General features: G+C 45.2%; 1 protein-coding gene across 2 annotated transcripts in view; it reads right to left on the bottom strand.

Annotated features, from left to right (window-relative positions):
- Positions 1–26,056, bottom strand: part of LOC126108749 (uncharacterized) — a 142,817-nt gene that overhangs the window by 101,124 nt on the left and 15,637 nt on the right. The gene's annotated exons all lie outside the window — the stretch shown is intronic.

The following is a 26,056-nucleotide window of genomic DNA, read 5'->3' as shown; positions in this document are numbered from 1 at the left end:
AATCGTAGAGGGAGACCAAGAGATGAATACTCTAAGCAGATTCAGAAATATGGAAGGTGCAGTAGGTACTGGGAGATGAAGAAGCTTGCACAGGATAGAGTAGCATTCAGAGCTGTATCAAACCAGTCTCTGGACTGATGACCACAACAACAACAACATGGAATGTGCATGTTACATGAAAATATTGATTAGTATGTCAGGGCTTATCCAACTTACTATTATTATCTACTACACTGTAGCGCCATTGAAACTGGTATAGGCATGCGTATTCAAATATAGAGACATGTAAACAAGCTGAATACGGGACTGTGGTCGGCAACACCTATACAAGACAGCAAGTGTCTCGCGCAGTTGATAGATCGGTTACTGCGGCTATAAGTACAATGGCATACTCGACGCACGGTACGGGACTACAAGTCCCACCGCCACACCTGCACCTGCCCATGTTAGGCAATAAATTCTGCCTGACTCATGTAGTACTATCACCGTAAGAGGGTGGTACGGGACTACAAGTCCCACCGCCACACCTCCAAAGTGAATTGCAGTGACAAAGTCACTGCACAGTGGAAATTTACTGGCCCACCAACACAGTTAGACCGCAACAGACCGGTGATGCTGTATTGTAACCTATCACCTCGGACTACAAGTCCTTAAAAAAAAAAAAAAAAAAAAAAAAAAAAAAAAAAAAAAATCGACGCAGGCAGCGACGAAGTAGGGAATTTCCCGCACGACCACTCCAAGAGCGTACTGTGAACCAGAGATGGGCAAACTGAAACGCTGTTTGTGCTTTGTATTTGTCTGGGCCCCCGCATTATATCATATTGAGTGTTTACTGTATAAATATTGCTATATAAACGCAAAGGAGATGCGAGAGCGCCAATCTCATCGCAGAGAGTATGAAAATTTCACTTAGGCGTCTTGGCAGTTTCGTATCTCCTCCAGCAAATGCGCTGCTTTCGCGTCATGTGACTTTCATACTTTCCAGTTGGCTGAGGTCAGAGATTGTGTGTTTGACATAACAGATTTTGCCAAACTTGTTTCCCTGTATTCGAATGCCTAATTTTGATAGGTTTTATGAGTGATGATCTGTATGTGCTCTTGAAAAGGCATGTTGTTGTTGTTGTTGATGTTGTTGTTGTGATCTTCAGTCCTGAGACTGGTTTGATGCAGCTCTCCATGCTACTCTATCCTGTGCAAGCTTCTTCATCTCCCAGTACCTACTGCAACCTACATCCTTCTGAATCTGCTTAATGTATTCATCTCTTGGTCTCCCTCTACGATTTTTACCCTCCACGCTGCCCTCCAATGCTACTAAATTGGTGATCCCTTGATGCCTCAGAACATGCCCTATTAACCGGTCCCTTCTTTTTGTCAAGTTGCGCCAGAAACTCTTCTTCTCCCCAATTCTATTCAATACTTTATCATTAGTTATGTGATCTACCCATCTAATCTTCAGCATTCTCCTGTAGCACCACATTTCGAAAGCTTCTATTCTCCTCTTGTCCAAACTGTTTATCGTCCATGTTTCACTTCCATACATTGCTACACTCCATACAAATACTTTCAGAAACGACTTCCTGACACTTAAATCTATACCCGATGTTAACAAACTTCTCTTTTTCAGAAACGCTTTCCTTGCCATTGCTAGTCTACATTTTATATCCTCTCTACTTCGACCATCATCAGTTATTTTGCTCCCCAAATAGCAAAACTCCTTTACTACTTTAAGTGTCTCATTTCCTAATCTAATACCCTCAACATCACCCGACTTAATTCGACTACCTTCCATTATCCTCGTTTTGCTTTTGTTGATGTTCATCTTATATCCTCCCTTCAAGACACTATCCATTCCGTTCAACTGCTCTTCCAAGTCCTTTGCTGTCTCTGACAGAATTACAATGTCATCGGCGAACCTCAACGTTTTTATTTCTTCTCCATGGATTTTAATACCTACTCCGAATTTTTCTTTTGTTTCCTTTACTGCTTGCTCAATATACAGATTGAATAGCATCGGGGAGAGGCTACAACCCTGTCTTACTCCCTTCCTAACCATTGCTTCTCTTTCATGCCCCTCGACTCTTATAACTGCCATCTGGTTTCTATACAAATTGTAAATAGCCTTTCGCTCCCTGTATTTTACCCCTGCCACCTTTAGAATCTGAAAGAGAGGATTCCAGTCAACATTGTCAAAAGCTTTCTCTAAGTCTACAAATGCCAGGAACGTAGGTTTGCCTTTCCTTAATCTTTCTTCTAAGATAAGTCTTAAGGTCAGTATTGCCTCACGTGTTCCAGTATTTCTACGGAATCCAAACTGATCTTCCCCGAGGACGGCTTCTACTAGTTTTTCCATTCGTCTGTAAAGAATTCGTGTTAGTATTTTGCAGCTGTGGCTTATTAAACTGATTGTTCGGTAATTTTCACATCTGTCCACACCTGCTTTCTTTGGGATTGGTATTATTATATTTTTCTTGAAGTCTGAGGGTATTTCGCCTGTTTCATACATCTTGCTCACCAGATGGTAGAGTTTTGTCAGGACTGGCTCTCCCAAGGCCGTCAGTAGTTCCAATGGAACGTTGTCTACTCCGGGGGCCTTGTTTCGACTCAGGTCTTTCAGTACTCTGTCAAACTCTTCACGCAGTATCGTATCTCCCATTTCATCTTCATCTACATCCTCTTCCATTTCCATAATATTGTCCTCAAGTGCATCGCCCTTGTATAGACCCTCTATATACTCCTTCCACCTTTCTGCTTTCCCTTCTTTGCTTAGAACTGGGTTTCCATCTGACCTCTTGATGTTCATACAAGTGGTTCTCTTATCTCCAAAGGTCTCTTTAATTTTCCTGTAGGCAGTATCTATCTTACCCCTAGTGAGATAAGCCTCCACATCCTTACATTTGTCCTCTAGCCATGCCTGCTTAGCCATTTTGCACTTCCTGTCGATCTCATTTTTGAGACGTTTGTATTCCTTTTTGCCTGCTTCACTTACTGCATTTTTATATTTTCTCCTTTCATCAATTAAATTCAATATTTCTTCTGTTACCCAAGGATTTCTACTAGCCCTCTTCTTTTTACCTACTTGATCCTCTGCTGCCTTCACTACTCCATCCCTCAAAGCTACCCATTCTTCTTCTACTGTATTTCTTTCCCCCATTCCTGTCAATTGTTCCCTTATGCTCTCCCTGAAACTCTCTACAACCTCTGGATCTTTCAGTTTATCCAGGTCCCATCTCCTTAAATTCCCACCTTTTTGCAGTTTCTTCAGTTTTAATCTACAGGTCATAACCAATAAATTGTGGTCAGAGTCCACATCTGCCCCTGGAAATGTCTTACAATTTAAAACCTGGTTCCTAAATCTCTGTCTTACCATTATATAATCTATCTGATACCTTTTAGTATCTCCAGGGTTCTTCCATGTATACAACCTATCATGATTCTTAAACCAAGTGTTAGCTATGATTAAGTTGTGCTCTGTGCAAAATTCTATCAAGCGGCTTCCTGTTTCATTTCTTAGCCCCAATCCATACTCACCTACTACGTTTCCTTCTCTACCTTTTCCTACACTCGAATTCCAGTCACCCATGACTATTAAATTTTCGTCTCCCTTCACTATTTGAATAATTTCTTTTATCTCATCATATATTTCATCAATTTCTTCATCATCTGCAGAGCTAGTTGGCATATAAGCTTGTACTACTGTAGTAGGCGTGGGCTTCGTCTCTTATCTTGGCCACAATAATGCATTGACTATGCTGTTTGTAGTATCTTACCCGCGTTCCTATTTTCCTATTCATTATTAAACCTACTCCTGCATTACCCCTATTTGACTTTGTGTTTATAACCCTGTAGTCACCTGACCAGAAGTCTTGTTCCTCCTGCCACCGAACTTCACTAATTCCCACTATATCTAACTTTAACCTATCCATTTCCCTTTTTAAATTTTCTAACCTACCTGCCCGATTAAGGGATCTGACATTCCACGCTCCGATCCGTAGAACGCCAGTTTTCTTTCTCCTGATAACGTCGTCCTCTTGAGTAGTCCCCGCCCGGAGATCCGAATGGGGGACTATTTTACCTCCGGAATATTTTACCCAAGAGGACGCCATCATCATTTAATCATACAGTAAAGCTGCATGCCCTCGGGAAAAATTACGGCCGTAGTTTCCCCTTGCTTTCAGCCGTTCGCAGTACCAGAACAGCAAGGCCGTTTTGGTTATTGTTACAAGGCCAGATCAGTCAATCATCCAGACTGTTGCCCCTGCAACTACTGAAAAGGCTGCTGCCCCTCTTCAGGAACCACACGTTTGTCTGGCCTCTCAGCAGATACCCCTCCGTTGTGGTTGTACCTACGGTACGGCTATCTGTATCGCTGAGGCACACAAGCCTCCCCACCAACGGCAAGGTCCATGGTTCATGATACGCCAGTATTAAGATGCCTATATTGTGTAATAACCAAACAAAGCACATTTACAACATACAAACTTATAGATACATAAATCAGATAATTGTTCTCGAACACACAAATAAATAAACATACTCAAAAAAATTAAACACACTGAACGGTGGGCAAAAACTTAAGTGTTTTTTGCGTGTAAAAAATCTGAGAAAAATGACCTCGTAAGGTAGCTACATGTAAGATTTAGTGGACTACACAAAATACAATTGAATACAAATTCAGTGCACATTGCTCAGAGAAGAACAAAATCATCTGAAATTTTACTGTTTCATTTCTGAGTAGATCTACTGCACCTATTCTAAGTTTTAGTTGAGAATATAATCTCTGATACTTTTTAGCTTGAAAGACAGGATCGGCTGTCTATTATTGTTTGCCCCTGTTTGCGCTCACATGGAACAGAGGTGGCCATAATACAAAGACGTCGCTTCATTATTTCAAACAGCGTAGGAAACAACACATGATTTTTTTTTCCACCACAGCAATGGATCTTGTGATCTGTGTATCAGTGGCATATTCATATATTTATGAAGATGCAGTACGTGTATATTACAAGAGATGTGTAATTAAACTGAATGTTTATCACACTTTTGGTTCAAATGGCTCTGAGCACTATACGACTTAACTGCCGAGGTCATCAGTCCCCTAGACTTAGAACTAATTAAACGTAACTAACCTAAGGACATCACACACATCCATGCCCGAGGCAGGATTCGAACCTGCGACCGTAGCGGTCGCTCGGTTCCAGACTGAAGCGCCTAGAACCTGCGTTATTTTATTGTTTGTCGGGGTTACGCCATTTCGGAAGAGGGCAGTGAATTAGACACGAAACATTATATTCGGAAACCTTAAGCTTCGTGCTGTTGTGTGTCAAATAGATTTCGACACACTTGAAAGTGTCTCATGAAGTGGTATGTTGTGTTTCAGTACCTGTGCCGAGCCCGAATCCCGTCCGAGACAGAGCGGAATGAAACACCACTGTTTCGATACAATCAGTCCGTTCCAAGCACAAATGGACTGAAACAACATTATTTTGAAACAGCGATACAGTTTCTGTGTCTGGCTCGAGATCGAATCTGGTCCCGTTATCTGAGACAGAGCGGTATGAAACACCACTGAATCGAAACAGTGAAACGTAGTCGTTTCGAAACACTGAAATAGTGCCACGTATCGATACACTGTATCGAAACACAGAAACAGTGGCCAAATCTACTGTGAACTCCAGGGCCGGCCTGAGTGGCCGAGCGGTTCTAGGCGCTACAGTCTGGAGCAGGGCGACCGCTACGGTCGCAGGTTCGAATCCTGCCTCGGGCATGGATGTATGTGATGTCCTTAGGTTAGTTAGGTTTAAGTAGTTCTAAGTCTAGGGGACTGATGACCTCAGATGTTAAGTCCCATAGTGCTTAGAGCCATTTGGACCATTTGTTTGTTTCGAAACGTTCATTATACTAACGTGTATAGCTGTAAAGTAAATCGGAAAGGTTCATTTTGAGAATTTTGGTAACAATATTTTTAGATACCTAAAAACATGCCCGTATTAGAATTCAACTTCATGTCGAAATTTCAAAGCAATCGGTCAAGAACTTTCGGAGATTAACGATTGTGACTAAATCAACATTTACCTTTTATAAAGTTTCCCGTTTCATTACACATACATTACATATATAGCAGACAGAGTTCCAGTGGGTATATAGAAAATCTTTGGCATTCGAATGCAATTTTGAGTCAAAATTCAAAGCCGTCCGTGGAGAACGTTCGGGGATTTTGAGATTTTGAAGAAACGACCATCTAAGTTTGTAATTATATAGAAAGTGTAAATGTTCCTTATCGGAAATATCCAAAAGTTTGTGACCAAATGCTTTGATATTTTGACACAACGTTGCGTTGGAAAACGCATCTGTTTTTATACCTATTTTTTTAATATTTGTAATATATAATTCTTTACAAATTCAATAACAGGGAAGCGACGTTACAAAAAAAATCTCAAAAAGTCACAAACACGCACAGATATATACAGGGTGGTCCATTGACCGTGACCTGGCCAAATATCTCACGAAATAAGAAGCAAACAAAAAAACTACAAAGAACGAAACATGTCTAGCTTGAAGGGGGAAACCTTATGGTGCTATAGTTGGCCCGCTAGATGGCGCTGCCATAAGTCAAACGGATATCAACTGCGTTTTTTAAAAAAGGAACTCTCATTTTTATTATATATTCGTGTAGTACGTAAAGAAATATGAATGATTTAGTTGGACCACGTTTTTCACTTTGTGATAGATGACGCTGTAATAGTCACAAACATATGGCTCACAATTTTGGTAACAGATAGGTATTTTAAATTAAAATACACAACGTAGGTACGTTTGAACATTTTATTTCGGTTGTTCCAGTGTGATGCATGTACCTTTGTGAACTTATCATTTCTGAGAACGCATGCTGTTACACCGTGATTACCTGTAAATACCACATTACTGCAATGATGTCCGTCAACCTCAATGCATTTGGCAATACGTGTAACGACATTCCTCTCAACAGCGAGTAGTTCGCCTACCGCAATGTTCGCACATGCATTGACAATGCGCTGACGCATGTTGTCAGGCGTTGTTGGTGGATCACGATAGCAAATATCCTTCAACTTTCCCCACAGAAAGAAATCCGGGGACGTCAGATCCGGTGAACGTGCGGGCCACGGTATGGTGCTTCGACGACCAATCCACCTGTCATGAAATATGCTATTCGATACCGCTTGAACCTCACGCGAGCTATGTGCCGGACATCCATCATGTTGGAAGTGCATCGCCATTCTGTTTGCAGTGAAACATCATGTAGTAACATCGCGCAGAACATTACGTAGGAAATCAGCATACACTGCACCATTTAGATTGAAATCGATAAAATGGGCGCCAATTATCCTTCCTCCCATAATGCCGCACCATACATTTACCCGCCAAGGTCGCTGATGTTCCACTTGTCGCAGCCATCGCGGATTTTCCGTTGCCCAATAGTGCGTATTACGCCGGTTTAGGTTACCTCTGTTGGTGAATGACGCTTCTTCGCTAAATAGAACGCGTGCAAAAAATCTGTCATCGTTCTGTAATTTCTCTTGTGCACAGTGGCAGAACTGTACACGACGTTCAAAGTCGTCGCCATCCAATTCCTGATGCACAGAAATATGGTACGGTTGCAATCGATGTAGCATTCTCAACACCGACGTTTTTGAGATTCCCGATTCTCGCGCAATTTGTCTGCTACTGATGTGCGGATTAGTCGCGACTGCAGCTAAAAGACCTACTTGGGCATCATCATTTGTTGCAGGTCGTGGTTGACGTTTCACACGTGGCTTAACACTTCCTGTTTCCTTAAATAACGTAACTATCCGGCGAACGGTCCGGACACTTGGATGATGTTGTCCAGGATACCGAGCAGCATACATAGCACACGCCCTTTGGGCATTTTGATCACAATAGCCACACATCAACACTATATCGACGTTTTCCGCAATTGGTAAGCGGTCCATTTTAACACGGGTAATGTATCACGAAGCAAATACCGTCCGCACTGAGGGAATGTTACGTGATACCACGTACTTATACGTTTGTCACTATTACAGCGCCATCTGTCACAAAGCGAAAAAAGTGGTACAACTAAACATTCATATTTCTTTACGTACTACACGAATGTGTAATAAATAATGGGGGTTCCTATTTTAAAAAAAGGCAGTTGATATCCGTTTGACCTATGGCAGTGCCATCTAGCGGGCCAACCATAGCGCCGTCTGGTTTCCCCCTTCAAGCTAGACGAGTTTTGTTCTTTGTAGTTTTTTCGTTTGATTTTTATTTCGTGAGATATTTGGCCGGATCACTATGAATGAACCACCCTGTATATATTACATGTATAGCAGACGGTGTTGCAGTAGGTATATAGAAAACTTTGGTGTTCGAGTGTAATTTTGTGTCAAAATTTGAAAGCGCGAAAGAACGTTCGGAGATTTGAGATTTTGAGCAAACGAGGATTTACGCTTGTACTTATACCGAAAGTGTAAATGTTTCTAATCACAAATCTCCGGAAGCTTGTGACATATTGCGTCGAAATTTTGAGAGAACGTTGAATTGGAATATGCATCTGTTTTTATACCTATTTTTTAAGATTTGTAATATAAAATTCTTTACATAGTAATACGGAAGCGACTTTACAAAAAAAAATATCTCAAAAAGTTACACACTCGCACACACTATATATATATTATATATATATACAGGGTGTCCCAGCTATCTTGTCCACCCAAAATATCTCTGGAACAATAACAGCTATTGGAAAACGACTTTCACCGGTATCAATGTAGGGCTGGGGCCCATGAATGTACATATTTGGAAACATTCTAAAACGAAAGCATATATGTTTTGTTAACACAAACTTATGTTTTTTTAAATGGTCCTCCTATATTTTTTCTTCAGCAATCCATAGCATGACAAAGCACATACACATTGGCGTTGATTGCGTCGCAATATTCCCATTACATCCCGAGATATTGAGACGCGAAGTTGACGCTTGAAACACCCGACATGCGCTGCTAGCGCACGTCCTGAGGCTCAGGCGTGAACCCCATGCTGCCCGTAACCGCAGCAGGATAGCAGCAGACCGTTATTATTCGTTTCGGACCTCTTGATAAGTATGGAGGTGTGATTACGCATGTCAATCACATCGCGATTACGGGCAGCATGGGGTTCACGCCTGAGCCTCAGGACGTGCGCTGGCAGCGCATGTCGGGTGTTTCAAGCGTCAACTTCGCGTCTCAATATCTCGGGATGTAACGGGAATACTGCGATGCAATCAACGCCATTGTGTATGTGCTTTGTCATGCTATGGATTGCTGAAGAAAAAATATAGGAGGACCATTTAAAAAAACATAAGTTTGTGTTAACAAAACATATATGCTTTCGTTTTAGAATGTTTCCAAATATGTACATTCATGGGCCCCAGCCCTACATTGATACCGGTGAAAGTCGTTTTCCAATAGCTGTTATCGTTCCAGAGATATTCTGGGTGGACAAGATAGCTGGAACACCATATATATATATATATATATATATATATATATATATATATATATATATATATATGCTTGCATTAGAATGCAACGTTGCTTCAAAATTTCAAAGCAGTCAGCTAAGAGATTTCGGAGATACACGAACATTTTCATTTTTATTTATATAGATTACAAACCCTTGCCTTATCAGGAGTTAATCAGCCAGTTAGTTTGCCTAAAAACTGTGGTAATTACAATCATCAGTAACTTTAAAACTTCGTTATCATTGTTCATACGTAAACATATACACAATTACTAATTATCTGATAGAGTATATCAAAAAGATGTGTGAATAACTAAAGCATTTATACAACTAATGCCGAAAGTACACTCAGAACCCAATACACTGTGACCACCGCCTACCGCGATGTTGGACGCCGCCTGGTGACGTAGCGGTCACGTGACGCGGTAACAAAGGTATGTAAGTGCAGCAGAGACGGACGGGGGATCACCCTAGCGAAGGTGTGGACTGCAAAGGGGCAGATAAGCGACTTTGTCACAGGACAGATTATTATTACGTAAAGCCTGTGAACGAGTATCTCGAAAACGGTGAGGCTGGCCGAATGTTCGCGTGCTACTGTCGTGAGCCTCTACGGAAAGAGGTAGGAGGACAGTGGAACTACCACTAGGCACTAAATGATTGGTTGCGTCTCTGCTGTAAGAGCACAATGCTGGCGCACGCACAAGTGGTTCGGAGCACATTTTTGAACATGGAGCTCCGGAGCAGACAAATCCTGTGTGTTCACATGTTGACCCAACATCATCTGTTACCATTGTAGTAGGCACGGGAGTTTGAGAGTAAATCGGAGAAAGACGAAGGTAATGAGAAGTAGTAGAAATGACAACAGCGAGAAACTTAACATCAGGATTGATGGTCACGAAGTCAATGAAGTTAAGGAATTCTGCTACCTAGGCAGTAAAATAACCAATGACGGACGGAGCAAGGAGGACATCAGAAGCAGACTCGCTATGGCAATAAAGGCATTTCTGGCCGAGAGATGTCTACGAATATCAAATACCGGCCTTAATTTGAGGAAGAAATTTCTGAGGATGTACGTCTGGAGTACAGCATTGTATGGTAGTGAAACATGGACTGTGGGAAAACCGGAACAGAAGAGAATCGAAGCATTTGAGATGTGGTGCTATAGACGATTGTTGAAAATTAGGTGGACTGATAAGGTAAGGAATGAGGACGTTCTACGCAGAATCGGAGAGAGGAAAGGAATATGTGGAAAACACTGATAAGGAGAAGGGACAGGGTGATAGGACATCTGCTAAGACATGAGCGAATGACTTCCATGGTACTAGAGGGGGCTGTAGAGGGCAAAAACTGTAGAGGAAGACAGAGATTGGAATACGTCAAGCAAATAATTGGGGACGTAGGTTGCAAGTGCTGACTGGTGACAAAAAAAAAAAAAAAAAAAAAAAAAAGGTCCCGGAGGACGTTCGAGTCCTTCCTCGGGCATGGGTGTGTGTGCTTGTCCTTAGGATAATTTAGGTTAAGTAGTGTGTAAGCTTAGGGACTGATGACCTTAGCAGTTAAGTCCCATAAGATTTCACACGCATTTGAACATTTGAATAAGAACAATAGAGGACTCACAATACTTGATTGCGGAGCCCCACATATGAGTTGAGTTTCACTAGGTGAACGCCGTCAGATACTACGAACTGTCAGTATAACTTTTCTGGCAGGAAATCACATATCCATACGCACAGCCGAGGCGGTATTCTACAGGGTGGTCCATTGATCGTGACCGGGCCAAATATCTCACGAAATAAGCGTCAAACGAAAAAACTGCAAAGAACGAAACTCGTCTAGCCTTGAAGGGGGAAACCAGATGGCGCTGTGGTTGGCCCGCTAGGTGACGCTGCCTTAGGTCAAACGGATATCAACTGCGTTTTTTAAAATAGGAACCCCCATTTTTATTACATATTCGTGTAGTTGTTTTAGTTGGACCACTTTTTTTCCGTTTGCCATAGATGGCGCTGTAATAGTCACAAACATATGGCTCACAAATTTGACGAGCAGTTGGTAACAGGTAGGTTTCTTAAATTAAAATAGAGAACGTGCGTACGTTTGAACATTTTATTCCCGTTGTTCCAATGTGATACATGTACCTTTGTGAACTTATCATTTCTGAGAACGCATGCTCTTACAGCGTGATTACATGTACACTCCTGGAAATTGAAATAAGAACACCGTGAATTCATTGTCCCAGGAAGGGGAAACTTTATTGACACATTCCTGGGGTCAGATACATCACATGATCACACTGACAGAACCACAGGCACATAGACACAGGCAACAGAGCATGCACAATGTCGGCACTAGTACAGTGTATATCCACCTTTCGCAGCAATGCAGGCTGCTATTCTCCCATGGAGACGATCGTAGAGATGCTGGATGTAGTCCTGTGGAACGGCTTGCCATGCCATTTCCACCTGGCGCCTCAGTTGGACCAGCGTTCGTGCTGGACGTGCAGACCGCGTGAGACGACGCTTCATCCAGTCCCAAACATGCTCAATGGGGGACAGATCCGGAGATCTTGCTGGCCAGGGTACTTGACTTACACCTTCTAGAGCACGTTGGGTGGCACGGGATACATGCGGACGTGCATTGTCCTGTTGGAACAGCAAGTTCCCTTGCCGGTCTAGGAATGGTAGAACGATGGGTTCGATGACGGTTTGGATGTACCGTGCACTATTCAGTGTCCCCTCGACGATCACCAGTGGTGTACGGCCAGTGTAGGAGATCGCTCCCCACACCATGATGCCGGGTGTTGGCCCTGTGTGCCTCGGTCGTATGCAGTCCTGATTGTGGCGCTCACCTGCACGGCGCCAAACACGCATACGACCATCATTGGCACCAAGGCAGAAGCGACTCTCATCGCTGAAGACGACACGTCTCCATTCGTCCCTCCATTCACGCCTGTCGCGACACCACTGGAGCGGGCTGCACGATGTTGGGGCGTGAGCGGAAGACGGCCTAACGGTGTGCGGGACCGTAGCCCAACTTCATGGAGACGGTTGCGAATGATCCTCGCCGATACCCCAGGAGCAACAGTGTCCCTAATTTGCTGGGAAGTGGCGGTGCGGTCCCCTACGGCACTGCGTAGGATCCTACGGTCTCGGCGTGCATCCGTGCGTCGCTGCGGTCCGGTCCCAGTTCGACGGGCACGTGCACCTTCCGCCGACCACTGGCGACAACATCGATGTACTGTGGAGACCTCACGCCCCACGTGTTGAGCAATTCGGGGGTACGTCCACCCGGCCTCCCGCATGCCCACTATACGCCCTCGCTCAAAGTCCGTCAACTGCACATACGGTTCACGTCCACGCTGTCGCGGCATGCTACCAGTGTTAAAGACTGCGATGGAGCTCCGTATGCCACGGCAAACTGGCTGCCACTGACGGCGGCGGTGCACAAATGCTGCGCAGCTAGCGCCATTCGACGGCCAACACCGCGGTTCCTGGTGTGTCCGCTGTGCCGTGCGTGTGATCATTGCTTGTACAGCCCTCTCGCAGTGTCCGGAGCAAGTATGGTGGGTCTGACACACCGGTGTCAATGTGTTCTTTTTTCCATTTCCAGGAGTGTAAATACCACATTAATGCAATACATGCTCAAAATGATGTCCGTCAACTTCAATGGAAAAAAAAAGAAAGACACGGGACCATCGGGATTTCACCGTCGGTCAGTGGAAACGTGTCTACGTGTCTGCCCTTCGCATGAATCACACTTTTGCTACAGTGGGTAGATCCTCGTCTCCACAAACGCCGTCATCGAAGTGAACGGTGGCTCGAAACGTGCAGCGCACTATGTATGCGGGATGGTGGGAGCAGTATTGTGCTATGCGAGACATTCTCCTGTGCTTCAATGCGACCTGTGGCAGTAATCGAAGATACGCTGACAGCTGCGAATCACCGACACGCTCGATCTCTTCCCCGACGGCGATGTCATCTTTTTCATCAGTATAATTGTCCGTGTCTCGGTGCCAGAACCGTGCTACAGTGCTTTGAGGAGCATTGTAGCGAACTGACGTTGATGTCTTGGCAACGAAATTCGCCTGCTGTAAATCTTAGGGAAACCATCTGGGTCGCTATCGGGCGCCATCGCCCCGTACGCAAAATCAGCGGCCCGTTATTTACGCAAACTGCACTACTGGCCATGAAAATTGGTACACCACGGAGATGACGTGCTACAGACGCGAAATTTAACCGACAGGAAGAAGATGCTGCGATAAGCAAATGATTAGCATTTCAGAGCATTCACACAAGGTTGGCGCCGGTGGCGACACCTACAACGTGCTGACATGAGGAGAGTTTCCAACCGATTTCTCGTACACAAACAGCAGTTGACCGGCGTTCCCTGGTGAAACGTTGTTGTGATGCCTCGTGTAAGGAGGAGAAATGCCTACCATCACGTTTCCGACTTTAAAGGTCGGATTGTAGCCTATCGCGATTGCAGTTTATCGTATCGCGACATTGCTGCTCGCGTTGGTCGAGATCCAATGACTGTTAGCAGGATATGGAATCGTTGGGTTCAGGAGGGTAATACGGAACGCCGTGCTGGATCCCAACGGCCTCGTATCACTAGCAGTCGAGATGACAGGCATCTTATCCGCACGGCTGTAACGGATCGTGCAGCCACGTCACGATCCCTGAGTCAACTGACGTTTGCAAGACAACAACCATCTGCAGGAACAGTTCGACGACGTTTGCAGCAGCACGGACTATCAGCTCGGAGACCGTGACTGCAGTTACCCTCGACGCTGCATCACAGACAGGAGTGCCTGCGATGGTGTACTCGACGACGAACCTGGGTGCAAGAATGGCAAAACGTCATTTTTCCGGATGAATCGAGGTTCCGTTTGCAGCATCGTGATGGTCGCATCCGTGTTTGGCGACATCGCGGTGAACGCACATTGGAAGCGTCTATTCGTCATCGCCATACTGGCGTATCACCCGGCCATGGGGTGCCATTGCTTACACGTCTCGGTCACCTCTTGTTCGCATTGACGGCACTTTGAACAGTGGACGTTACATTTCAGATGTGTTACGACCCGTGGCTCTACCCGTCATTCGATCCCTGCGAACCCTACAGTTCAGCAGGATAATGCATGACCGCATGTTGCATGTCCTGTACGGGCCTTCCTGGATACAGAAAATGTTCGACTGCTGCCCTGGCCAGCGCATTCTCCCGATCTCTCACAATACACCAGTCACTAATCTCGATGAACTGTAGTATCGTGTTGAAGGTGCATGGGCAGCTGTACCTGTACACGCCATCCAAGCTCTGACTCAATGCCCAGGCGTATAGAGGCCGTTATTACGGCCAGAGGTGGTTGTTCTGGGCACTGATTTCTCAGGATCTATGCACCCAATTTGCGTGACAATGAAATCACATGTCAGTTCAGGTATAATATATTTGTCCAGTGAATACCCGTTTATCATCTGCATTTCTTCTTGGTGTAGCAATTTTAATGACCAGTAGTGTACGTGACCTGTGCGTAGACATCTAATGACACATACCTCCAAAAACGTACGAGCAAACTGTCGGATCCCTGATACGCAGGATCACTGATGTATTTCGCTCCTAACACGAACAAATAAGCTATTAAGCAGGTGGTCATAATGTTTTGGGTCATCATCGTATGTTAGCATCATTTGCACTCATTTAACCCTGGAGTAATTAGCATTGTTAGCATTGTTACAGAAATTAGTATACAGTATTTTGGAAAACTAGACAGTGTAATACAATAGACATTATTGTTGCATCTAAATGTCCCAATTGCAACCAATATCTCTTCACTGTTCAACTATCAGGAATATAATCTTTAATTGTGTCTTATGAAAATATAGCAAACAAGAATAGCTAACTTCAGTTTTAATGATCGAAAACTTATGAAACACCATTTAAATCTGTCTGCAGAAGGATATGATATGAGCAAGATCTGGACAATGTGTGCAGACGTGTTAGTACAAATTAGAACTAAAAAAAAATAAAAAGAAATGAAGAGTTTTATTTAACTTTCGCATCCAGGTGATCATTCTGTATTTTAGTGACTGATTTAAATGATTAATTGGGCAGGGGATATATAACTAGTGTCATCGACAAAATTCAGTAATGTTTACTAAGGCAATCGCATGAGACGATGAACAAAGTTATCTCCAACAGTTACTTAATGTGCATATCGTTTTCGTGCTGATTTAAGTTGCAGATGTGAAATTCACTATGTTAAGGGTGTAGTTCTGTGACTATGTCGATTATTTGTTTGGCACACGTGAAATTTTGTGGCAGTTCAGCGTTAGGTGACTGCACTCGAACAATCACATTATAGGACATCAGCCGAGTGTAGTATGTGGGAAACTGTTTACCTGTGCATATATTGTAATAAGTGAGACTCGAACTGGCCATAACAAGTACGTCAGAGGTCCATTAAAGCGTCTGGACTGCAAACCTGGATGAACCATGTAAATTAAAATAGCTTAATTTCGACAATTATTTTCCAGCCAGATTCACGGAGGTACAGCTACCAGAGGTATGCCAGCTTAGGTAGATATGGTTACGATACACAGTGAATTCTGCATCTTTATCAGTCGGTCGCCAATCATTTTCAGAGCTGAGGAAACGCAAATGCAAACTCACTCATACTTTCTATCTTCTCACCGTGTTACAAAATAGAAAACAGCATCGGTATGTTTTTCTGACAAGTCGTCAGTACAAAAGTCACCATAGAGGTATCTGCTACTGTGAACGGGTTCCTATATTTCTGGAAAGCCTTCAATACAGTGCCCCATTACGGACTACAACGAACACCTTGTAAGTAGGCTGTTTAGGTTTTAATGTTGGTAACGCCACGTAGCGCTCTGTATGAAAAACACTGGCTGTGCTGTGTGCAGTCTGTGGCTGGTTTGCATTGTTGTTTGCTGTTGTAGTGTTGGGCACTTGCATGTGAACAGCGCGTAGCGTTGCGCAGTTGAAGGTGAGCCGCCAGCAGTGGTGGATGTGGGGAGAGAGATGGCAAAGTTTTGAAAGCGGATGATCTGGACGTGTGTCCATCAGAGAGAGTAAATTTCTAACACTGGATGTCACGAACTGATAATATATATATATATATATATATATATATATATGACTTTTGAACGCTATTAAGGTAAATACATTGCTTGTTCTCTATCAAAATCTTTCATTTGCTAACTATGCCTATCAGTAGTTAGTGCCTTCAGTAGTTTGAATCTTTTATTTAGCTGGCAGTATTGGCGCTCGGTGTATTGCAGTAGTTTGAGTAACGAAGATTTTTGTGAGGTAAGTGATTCATGAAAGTTATAGGTTATTGTTAGTCACGGCCATTCTTTTGTAGGGATTATTGAAAGTCAGATTGTGTTGCGCTAAACATATTGTGTGGCAGTTTAGTGTTGATCAGAATAAGTAAAGAGAGAAATGTCTGAGTACGTTCAGCTGTTTGAAAATCAAATGACGTAAGAGATTTATCAGCACAGTAATTCATACATTTTTCTATGGGAACGTTTCAACCTGAGTATATGGAATAGGTTCTCAGATTTGTGACGGATTCGATGATTTTTTCAGTAATAGAACCAAGTACGTTGTCCTGAAAGACGAATGTTCATCAGAGAAACTCTTATTGTCAGAAGTGGCACAGGGAAGTATGATAGGACAACTATTGTTCTCTGCATAACTCTAAGACAAAAAGGGACGCACCACGAAGGAATTATCCGAATGGGACGCCTGTACATTTACAGACAAACAAACGATTACAATTTCAGAAAAAAAAAATGTTCAAATGTGTGTGAAATCTTATGGGACTTAACTGCTAAGGTCATCAGTCCCTAAGCTTACACATTACTTAACCTAAATTATCCTAAGGACAAACACACACAGCCATGCCCGAGGGAGGACTCGAACCTCCACCGGGATCAGCCGCACAGTCCATGACTGCAGCGCCTTAGATCGCTCGGCTAATCCTCCGCGGCTAATTTCGGAAAAATTGGATGATTTATTCAAGAGAAGGATATTCAAAAATTGAGCACGTCGATAACGTGTTGGTCCACCTTTGGCCCTTGTACAAGCAGTTGTTGTTGTTGTGGTCTTCAGTCCTGAGACTGGTTTGATGCAGCTCTCCATGCTACTCTATCATGTGCAAGCTTCTTCATCTCCCAGTACCTACTGCAACCTACATCGTTTTGAATCTGCTTAGTGTATTCATCTCTTGGTCTCCCTCTACGATTTTTACCCTCCACGCTGCCCTCCAATACTAAATTGGTGATCCCTTGATGCCTCAGAACATGTCCTACCAACCGGTCCCTTCTTCTAGTCAAGCTGTGCCACAAACTTCTCTTCTCCCCAATGCTATTCAATACCTCCTCATTAGTTATGTGACCTACGCATCTAATCTTCATCATTCTTCTGTAGCACCACACTTCGAAAGCTTCTATTCTCTTCTTGTCCAACCTAGTTATCGTCTATGTTTCACTTCCATACATGGCTACACTCCATAAAAATACTTTCAGAAATGACTTCCTGACACTTAAATCTATACTCGATGTTAACAAATTTCTTTTCTTCAGAAACGCTTTCCTTGCCATTGCCAGTCTACATTTTATATCCCCTCTACTTCGGCCATCATCAGTTATTTTGCTCCCCAAATAGCAAAACTCCTTTACTACTTTAAGTCTCTCATTTCCTAATCTAATTCCCTCAGCATCACTCGACTTAATTCGACTGCATTCCATTATCCTCGTTTTGCTTTCGTTGATGTTCATCTTATATCCCCCTTTCAAGACACTATCCATTCCGTTCAACTGCTCTTCCAGTTCCTTTGCTGTCTCTAACAGAATTACAATGTCATCGGCAAACCTCAAAGTTTTTATTACTTCTCCATGGATTTTAATGGAGAAGTAATAAGAACTTTGAGGTTTCCCGATTACATTGTTAATTCTGTCAGAGACAGCAAAGGAATTGGAAGAGCAGTTGAACGGTATGGATAGTGTCTTATTCGGCTTGAAATTGATTGACAGAATTGTTGGGCGTCTTCCTGAGCGATATCGCCCCAAATTCTGTCCAGTTGGCGCGTCAGATCGTCAAAATCCCGAGCTGGTTGGATGGTCCCGCCCATAATGTTCCAAAACTTTCTCAAGTGGGGAGAGATCCGGCGACACTGCTGGCCAAAGTAGGGTGTGGCATGCGCGAAAATAAGCGCTACGGACTCTCGCAGTGTGCGGGTAGGCATTGTCTTGCTGAAATGTAAGGCCAGGACTGGCAACAAAACAGGGCGTAAAATATCGTTGATAAACCGCAGCGCTGTAACGGTGCCGAGGATGACAACCAAAGGGGTCCTACTATGAAAAGAAATGGCAGCCCAACCCGTGACTCTTGGTTGTCACATAGTATGGCGGGCGACAATCAGGTTGGTACCCCCTGCTGTCTGGGAGCTCTCCTCACAAATCTTCAGCCTGGCATCTCTGTGACTGGAGGAAAATTGTCTTCAATGATGAGACCGAATTGAGCCCCGATGACCTGTAAAGACGGCTCTGGAGATGCCCTGGACAGCGGGTGGATACCTGCCATGCTATCCGACAACCAGGGCCGATGGTCAGGGGAGCCATTTATTTTCATGGTAGGACCCTTTTGATTGTCATACACTTCCCCCTGACAGCACAGCGATACGTCTACTATATTCTATATCTACATCTACATCTACATCTGCATGATTACTCTGCAATTCACATTTAAGTGCTTGGCAGAGGGTTCATCGAACCACAATCATACTTTCTCTCTACCATTCCACTCCCGAACAGCGCGCGGGAAAAACGAACACCTAAACTTTTCTGTTAGAGCTCTGATTTATCTTATTTTATTTTGATGATCATTCCTACCTATGTAGGTTGGGCTCAACAAAATATTTTCGCATTCGGAAGAGAAAGTTGGTGACTGAAATTTCGTAAATAGATCTCACCGCGACGAAAAACGTCTTTGCTTTAATGACTTCCATCCCAAATCGCGTATCATATCTGACACACTCTCTCCCCTATTACGTGATAATACAAAACGAGCTGCCCTTTTTTTGCACCCTTTCGATGTCCTCGGTCAGTCCCACCTGGTAAGGACCCCACACCGCGCAGCGATATTCCAACAGAGGACGAACGAGTGTAGTGTAAGCTGTCTCTTTAGTGGACTTGTTGCATCTTCTAAGTGTCCTGCCAATGAAACGCAACCTTTGGCTCGCCTTCCCCACAATATTATCTATGTGGTCTTTCCAACTGAAGTTGTTCGTAATTTTAACACCCGGGTACTTAGCTGAGTTGACAGCCTCGAGAATTGTACTATTTATCGAGTAATCGAATTCCACCGGATTTATTTTGGAACTCGTGTGGATCACCTCACACTTTTCGTTATTTAGCGTCAACTGCCACCTGCCACACCATACAGCAATCTTTTCTAAATCGCTTTGCAACTGATACTGGTTTTCGGATGACCTTACTAGTCGGTAAATTACAGCATCACCTGCGAACAACCTAAGAGAACTGCTCAGATTGTCACCCAGGTCATTTATATACACTCCTGGAAATTGAAATAAGAACACCGTGAATTCATTGTCCCAGGAAGGGGAAACTTTATTGACACATTCCTGGGGTCAGATACATCACATGATCACACTGACAGAACCACAGGCACATAGACACAGGCAACAGAGCATGCACAATGTCGGCACTAGTACAGTGTATATCCACCTTTCGCAGCAATGCAGGCTGCTATTCTCCCATGGAGACGATCGTAGAGATGCTGGATGTAGTCCTGTGGAACGGCTTGCCATGCCATTTCCACCTGGCGCCTCAGTTGGACCAGCGTTCGTGCTGGACGTGCAGACCGCGTGAGACGACGCTTCATCCAGTCCCAAACATGCTCAATGGGGGACAGATCCGGAGATCTTGCTGGCCAGGGTACTTGACTTACACCTTCTAGAGCACGTTGGGTGGCACGGGATACATGCGGACGTGCATTGTCCTGTTGGAACAGCAAGTTCCCTTGCCGGTCTAGGAATGGTAGAACGATGGGTTCGATGACGGTTTGGATGTACCGTGCACTATTCAGTGTCCCCTCGACGATCACCAGTGGTGTACGGCCAGTGTAGGAGATCGCTCCCCACACCATGATGCCGGGTGTTGGCCCTGTGTGCCTCGGTCGTATGCAGTCCTGATTGTGGCGCTCACCTGCACGGCGCCAAACACGCATACGACCATCATTGGCACCAAGGCAGAAGCGACTCTCATCGCTGAAGACGACACGTCTCCATTCGTCCCTCCATTCACGCCTGTCGCGACACCACTGGAGGCGGGCTGCACGATGTTGGGGCGTGAGCGGAAGACGGCCTAACGGTGTGCGGGACCGTAGCCCAGCTTCATGGAGACGGTTGCGAATGGTCCTCGCCGATACCCCAGGAGCAACAGTGTCCCTAATTTGCTGGGAAGTGGCGGTGCGGTCCCCTACGGCACTGCGTAGGATCCTAAGGTCTTGGCGTGCATCCGTGCGTCGCTGCGGTCCGGTCCCAGGTCGACGGGCACGTGCACCTTCCGCCGACCACTGGCGACAACATCGATGTACTGTGGAGACCTCACGCTCCACGTGTTGAGCAATTCGGCGGTACGTCCACCCGGCCTCCCGCATGCCCACTATACGCCCTCGCTCAAAGTCCGTCAACTGCACATACGGTTCACGTCCACGCTGTCGCGGCATGCTACCAGTGTTAAAGACTGCGATGAAGCTCCGTATGCCACGGCAAACTGGCTGACACTGATGGCGGCGGTGCACAAATGCTGCGCAGCTAGCGCCATTCGACGGCCAACACCGCGGTTCCTGGTGTGTCCGCTGTGCCGTGCGTTTGATCATTGCTTGTACAGCCCTCTCGCAGTGTCCGGAGCAAGTATGGTGGGTCTGACACACCAGTGTCAATGTGTTCTTTTTTCCATTTCCAGGAGTGTAGATCAGGAACAGCAGAGGTCCCAGGACGCTTCCCAGGGGAACACCTGATATCACTTCAGTTTTACTCGATGATTTGCCGTCTATTACTACGAACTGCGACCTTCCTGACAGGAAATCACGAATCCAGTCGCACAACTGAGACGATACCCCATAGGCCCGCAGCTTGATTAGAAGTCGCTTGTGAAGAACAGTGTCAAAAGCTTTCCGGAAATCTAGAAATGCGGAATCAACTTGAGATCCCCTGTTTTTTTTGCCTTTCATAGCAAGCCTTCCTGAGCTTACATTTCAGCAAGATAATGGCCGGCCGCACACTGCGAGAGTTTCTACTCCTTGCCTTCGTCCTTGTTCCAGATCCTCCGCTGGCCAGCAAGATCGCCGGGTCTCCTCCCATTTCAGAAACATTGGAACAGCATGGGTAGGGCCCTGCAACCATGTTGGGACTTTGACGATCTGACGCGCCAACTGGATAGAGTTCGGGGCGATATCCCCCAGGAGGACGCCCAACAATCTATCAATCAGTGGCAAGCCGAATATCTGCTCGTACAAGGGCCAAAGGTGGACCAGTGCGTGCCGGCCGCGGTGGCCGAGCGGTTCTAGGCGCTTCAGTCTGAAACAGCGTGACTGCTACGGTCGGACGTTCGAATCCTGCCTCGGGCATGGATGTGTGTGATGTCCTTAGGTTAGTTAGGTTTAAGTCGTTATAAGTTCTACCACAGCTGCGTTTGCATATCAGCAGTTCTGTAATGGTGATTAAGCCACTGTGTGTGCAATAACGTCAGCTTTGGGCAAGCAAACTTATGCTGCACGCGCTCTCCCAAATGGATATACGTATATACTCATGCTCATAAATTAAGGAGAAATGCAAAGTTGGTGCCACACAACGTGGCACTACACAAAACTGGCGCTAATAGCATAGGCACATAGGGAACACACACGACACAGTCCACGGTACTGGTGATAAGTTGAGAAAACCGTCCCGAAACACATGTGCTACAAAACGCGACTGTTTCCTGCGCATGTACCCCGACATCAGTATGGGATATGATCACCGTGCACACGTACACAGGCCGCACAACGGGTTGGATCAGGTGGTCGAGCAGCTGCTGGGGTACAGCCTCCCATTCCTGCACCAGTGCCTGTCGGGGCCCCCCGAAGTCTCCTAGGGGTTTGAAGACGTGCAGCGATACGTCGACCGAGAGCATCCCAGACGTGCTCGATGGGGTTTAGGTCTGGAGAACAGGCAGGCCACTCCATTCGCCTGATATCTCCTGTTTCGAGGTACTCCTCCACGATGGCAGCTCGGTGGGGCGGTGCGTTATCATCCGTCAGGAGGAAGGTGCACCCCTGCACCCCTCAAAAGGCGGACATACTGGTGCAAAATGACGTCCCGATACACCTGACCTGTTACAGTTCCTCTGCCAAAGACATGCAGGGGTGTACGTGCACCAGTCATAATCCCACCCCACACCATCAAACCACGACCTCCATACAGGTCCCTTTCAAGAACATTAGGGGGTTTGGTATCTCGTTCCTGGTTCACGCCAGATGAAAACCCGGCGAGAATCACTGTTCAGACTATTCCTGGACTCGTCCGTGAACATAACCTGGGACCACTATTCCAATGACCATGTACTGTGTTCTTGACACCAGGCTTTACGGGCTCTCCTGTGACCAGGGGTCAGTGGAATGCACCTTGCAGGTCTCCAGGCGAATAAACCGTGTCTGTTCAGTCGTCTGTAGACGGTGTGTCTGGAGACAACTGTTCCAGTGGCTGCGGTAAGGTCCCGAGCGAGGCTACCTGCAGTACTCCGTGGCCGTCTGCGGGCACTGATGGTGAGATATCGGTGTTCTCGTGGTGTTGTGCACTGTGGACGTCCCGTACTGCAGCGCCTGGACACGTTTCCTGTCTGCTGGAATCGTTGCCACAATCTTGACATCACACTTTGTGGCACACGGGGGGCCCGTGCTACGACCTGCTGTGTTTGACCAGCCTCCAGTCGCCCTAGTATCCTACCCCTCATAAGGTCATCAATATGTGTGTTCTTTGAGCCATTTTCAACACACAGTCTGCACACTTACTCGCTGCACCGTACTCTGACATGCACCAACACACCTCTGCGTATGTCGACTGTTGCCAGCGCCACCGTGCGACGACCGCTGGTCAAATGCACCGCACGGTCATACCCCGAGGTTATTTAAACCCGCGAACCTCCCACCACAGCGTTGTTTACCATGTATCAGCATTACCCGTGATTTATGAGCATGACTGTAGCTTCTGAGGCGCCTGAATGACTCACAGCGACGGCGTCGTATAAATGTTGCACAACAAACAGAGACAAGTCGGGAGTTTTCACGTAGAACGTGAGAGGCTTTTAGTTATGCTGCATCCGTTCTGCGAATGCATCGTTAGGTAACAGGCAGACACGTGAGGACAACTGACGTCATCACACCGTAGGAAATAATACTAGAGTTAGGCAACTCCTCACTATACATTGTCCATTTTCTTCCTTCGTCAGTTTAACGCTGTTTAATAAGTTTAAGGGTTAGGTTAGGTTAGGGTTTTTTTTTTAACGTCCCGTCGACAACGAGGTCATTAGTGACGGAGCGCAAGCTCGGGTTAGGGAAGGATGGGGAAGGAAATCGGTCGTGCCCTGTCAAAGGAACCATCCCGGCATTTGCCTGAAACGATTTAGGGAAATCACGGAAAACCTAAATCAGGATGGCTGGAGACGGGATTGAACCGTCGTCCTCCCGAATGCGAGTCCAGTGTGAATAAGTTTAAGAGGTTCATACTTTTTTTTTTTTTTTTTTTTTTTTTTTTTTGCACTTCCGAATTCCATCATTCATCGTAATAACAGAGCAACTAACATGCGCTCGGAAGTTAAGTCCCATAGTGCTCAGAGCCATTTGAGACTTCCTTTTTTCAGAAAAGTTATGCATATTATTATTATTATTATTTTACAAATTACACCAAAATATATCTTTCGTAATCGTCTTCCATTGGCTCTGTTTGCGAGTGGGAGTGGGGAGGGAACGGCCAGCAGCAGTACAAGGTACCCTCTACAATGCACCGTGTAGTGGTTTGCAGAGAATGTATGCAGATGTAGCTGGAGGAATTGGAGACTAGAAGCAGCAACAAGAAGTATACAGGAGACTCCTGCAGAAATGGCACTTTTTTTTTTCACCTACACAGATATCCCCAGCACGAACAGGGAAAGGATACTTGATCTCAGCACTTGGGCCCGCGAAACACTGCCTGGATGCACGTCGGACAAGCTTGCGGTTCTGCTCAGTGTCGTCAATATGGCGAAGCAGGCTTGCCAACCAGACTGACAAAAACTGGTCCAGTAACCAAATTTTTGCTGTTCCATCTTGGCCTCAGAAGCGCAATGCATAAACAGTCAGTGGCGGCTGTTGTGTAGGACCACAGGAGCACATGAACAGTCTAACTTTTGACACCTTGCCGATTCATTGGTTATTTTTCTTTGAATGCTGTTAAGCGTAATGTAGAGGCGGTAATCAGGAATGCACGCAGTAATTGTACCAGGCTATGCTACATTGCTACTCCTCTAGACTCCGTGAAATTTGGCATCAGGGTGGTGGGCACAACTTCAGTTGTGCAAGTTTGAAGGAGCTTCTGCGCATGCGCAGCTGGCGTGACGTAATTGTCTTACAGGCCAGAAACATACGTATTTGATAACCCCAGGGCAGGCCGGTGTGGCCGAGCGGTTCTAGGCGCTTCAGTCTGAAACCGCACGACCGCTACCGTCGCACGGTTCGAATCCTGCCTCGGGCATGGATGTATGTGATGTCCTTAGGTTACTTAGGTTTAAGTAGTTTTAAATTCTGGGGGACTGATCACCTTAACTTAGTCTCGGACCCAACCGTACGGCCCGAGGGCTTCGGTCTTCCCAGAAAACCTTGGACAACTTTAAATCGTATCCGAACAGGCTATGGTAGATGTAATTACTGGAACCACAAATGGGGACAGACTGACTCACCCAACTGCGACAGTGGGAATCCACAAACTCTACATCATATCGCAATGGACTGCCCTACGAGGAGATTCCCTGGCACAGTGCAGGCGCTGCACCTCCTGGAGGGAGATGCTTCTGGCTGGCTGAGGGACTTGGACATACAACCATGAGTCTGGTCTACTCTTCTCCTTCTGGAAAACCTATTACTAGATACTATTACTATAATTTCTATGTATTTTTGTGTATTTTGTGTTTTACTTCCTTTTTTAGATCTAATAATTGTTTGTTGCCTGTAACATTGACCATTCATTGTTTTTATACGTTGATTGTGTTATTACTGCTGTATTCTATTAGCCATACGAAATATAGACCCATAGTGCTCAGAGCCATTTGAGCCTTCCTTTTTTCAGAAAAATTATGCATATTATTATTATTATTTTACAATCGTCTTGCCCAACTAGGATCACGTTAGCAACTTCAATTCCTCTTCTTCCTTTGTTGTTGTTTCCTATTTTTCCAGTTTTCCTATTTTGTGCTATAGGTTT

This window comes from Schistocerca cancellata, chromosome 11 (assembly GCF_023864275.1).
Source record: "Schistocerca cancellata isolate TAMUIC-IGC-003103 chromosome 11, iqSchCanc2.1, whole genome shotgun sequence".
Classification (NCBI taxonomy): Eukaryota; Metazoa; Arthropoda; class Insecta; order Orthoptera; family Acrididae; genus Schistocerca; species Schistocerca cancellata.
The sequence above is the reverse complement of the archived record's forward strand: the minus strand, read 5'-3'. Positions and strand labels throughout refer to the sequence as shown.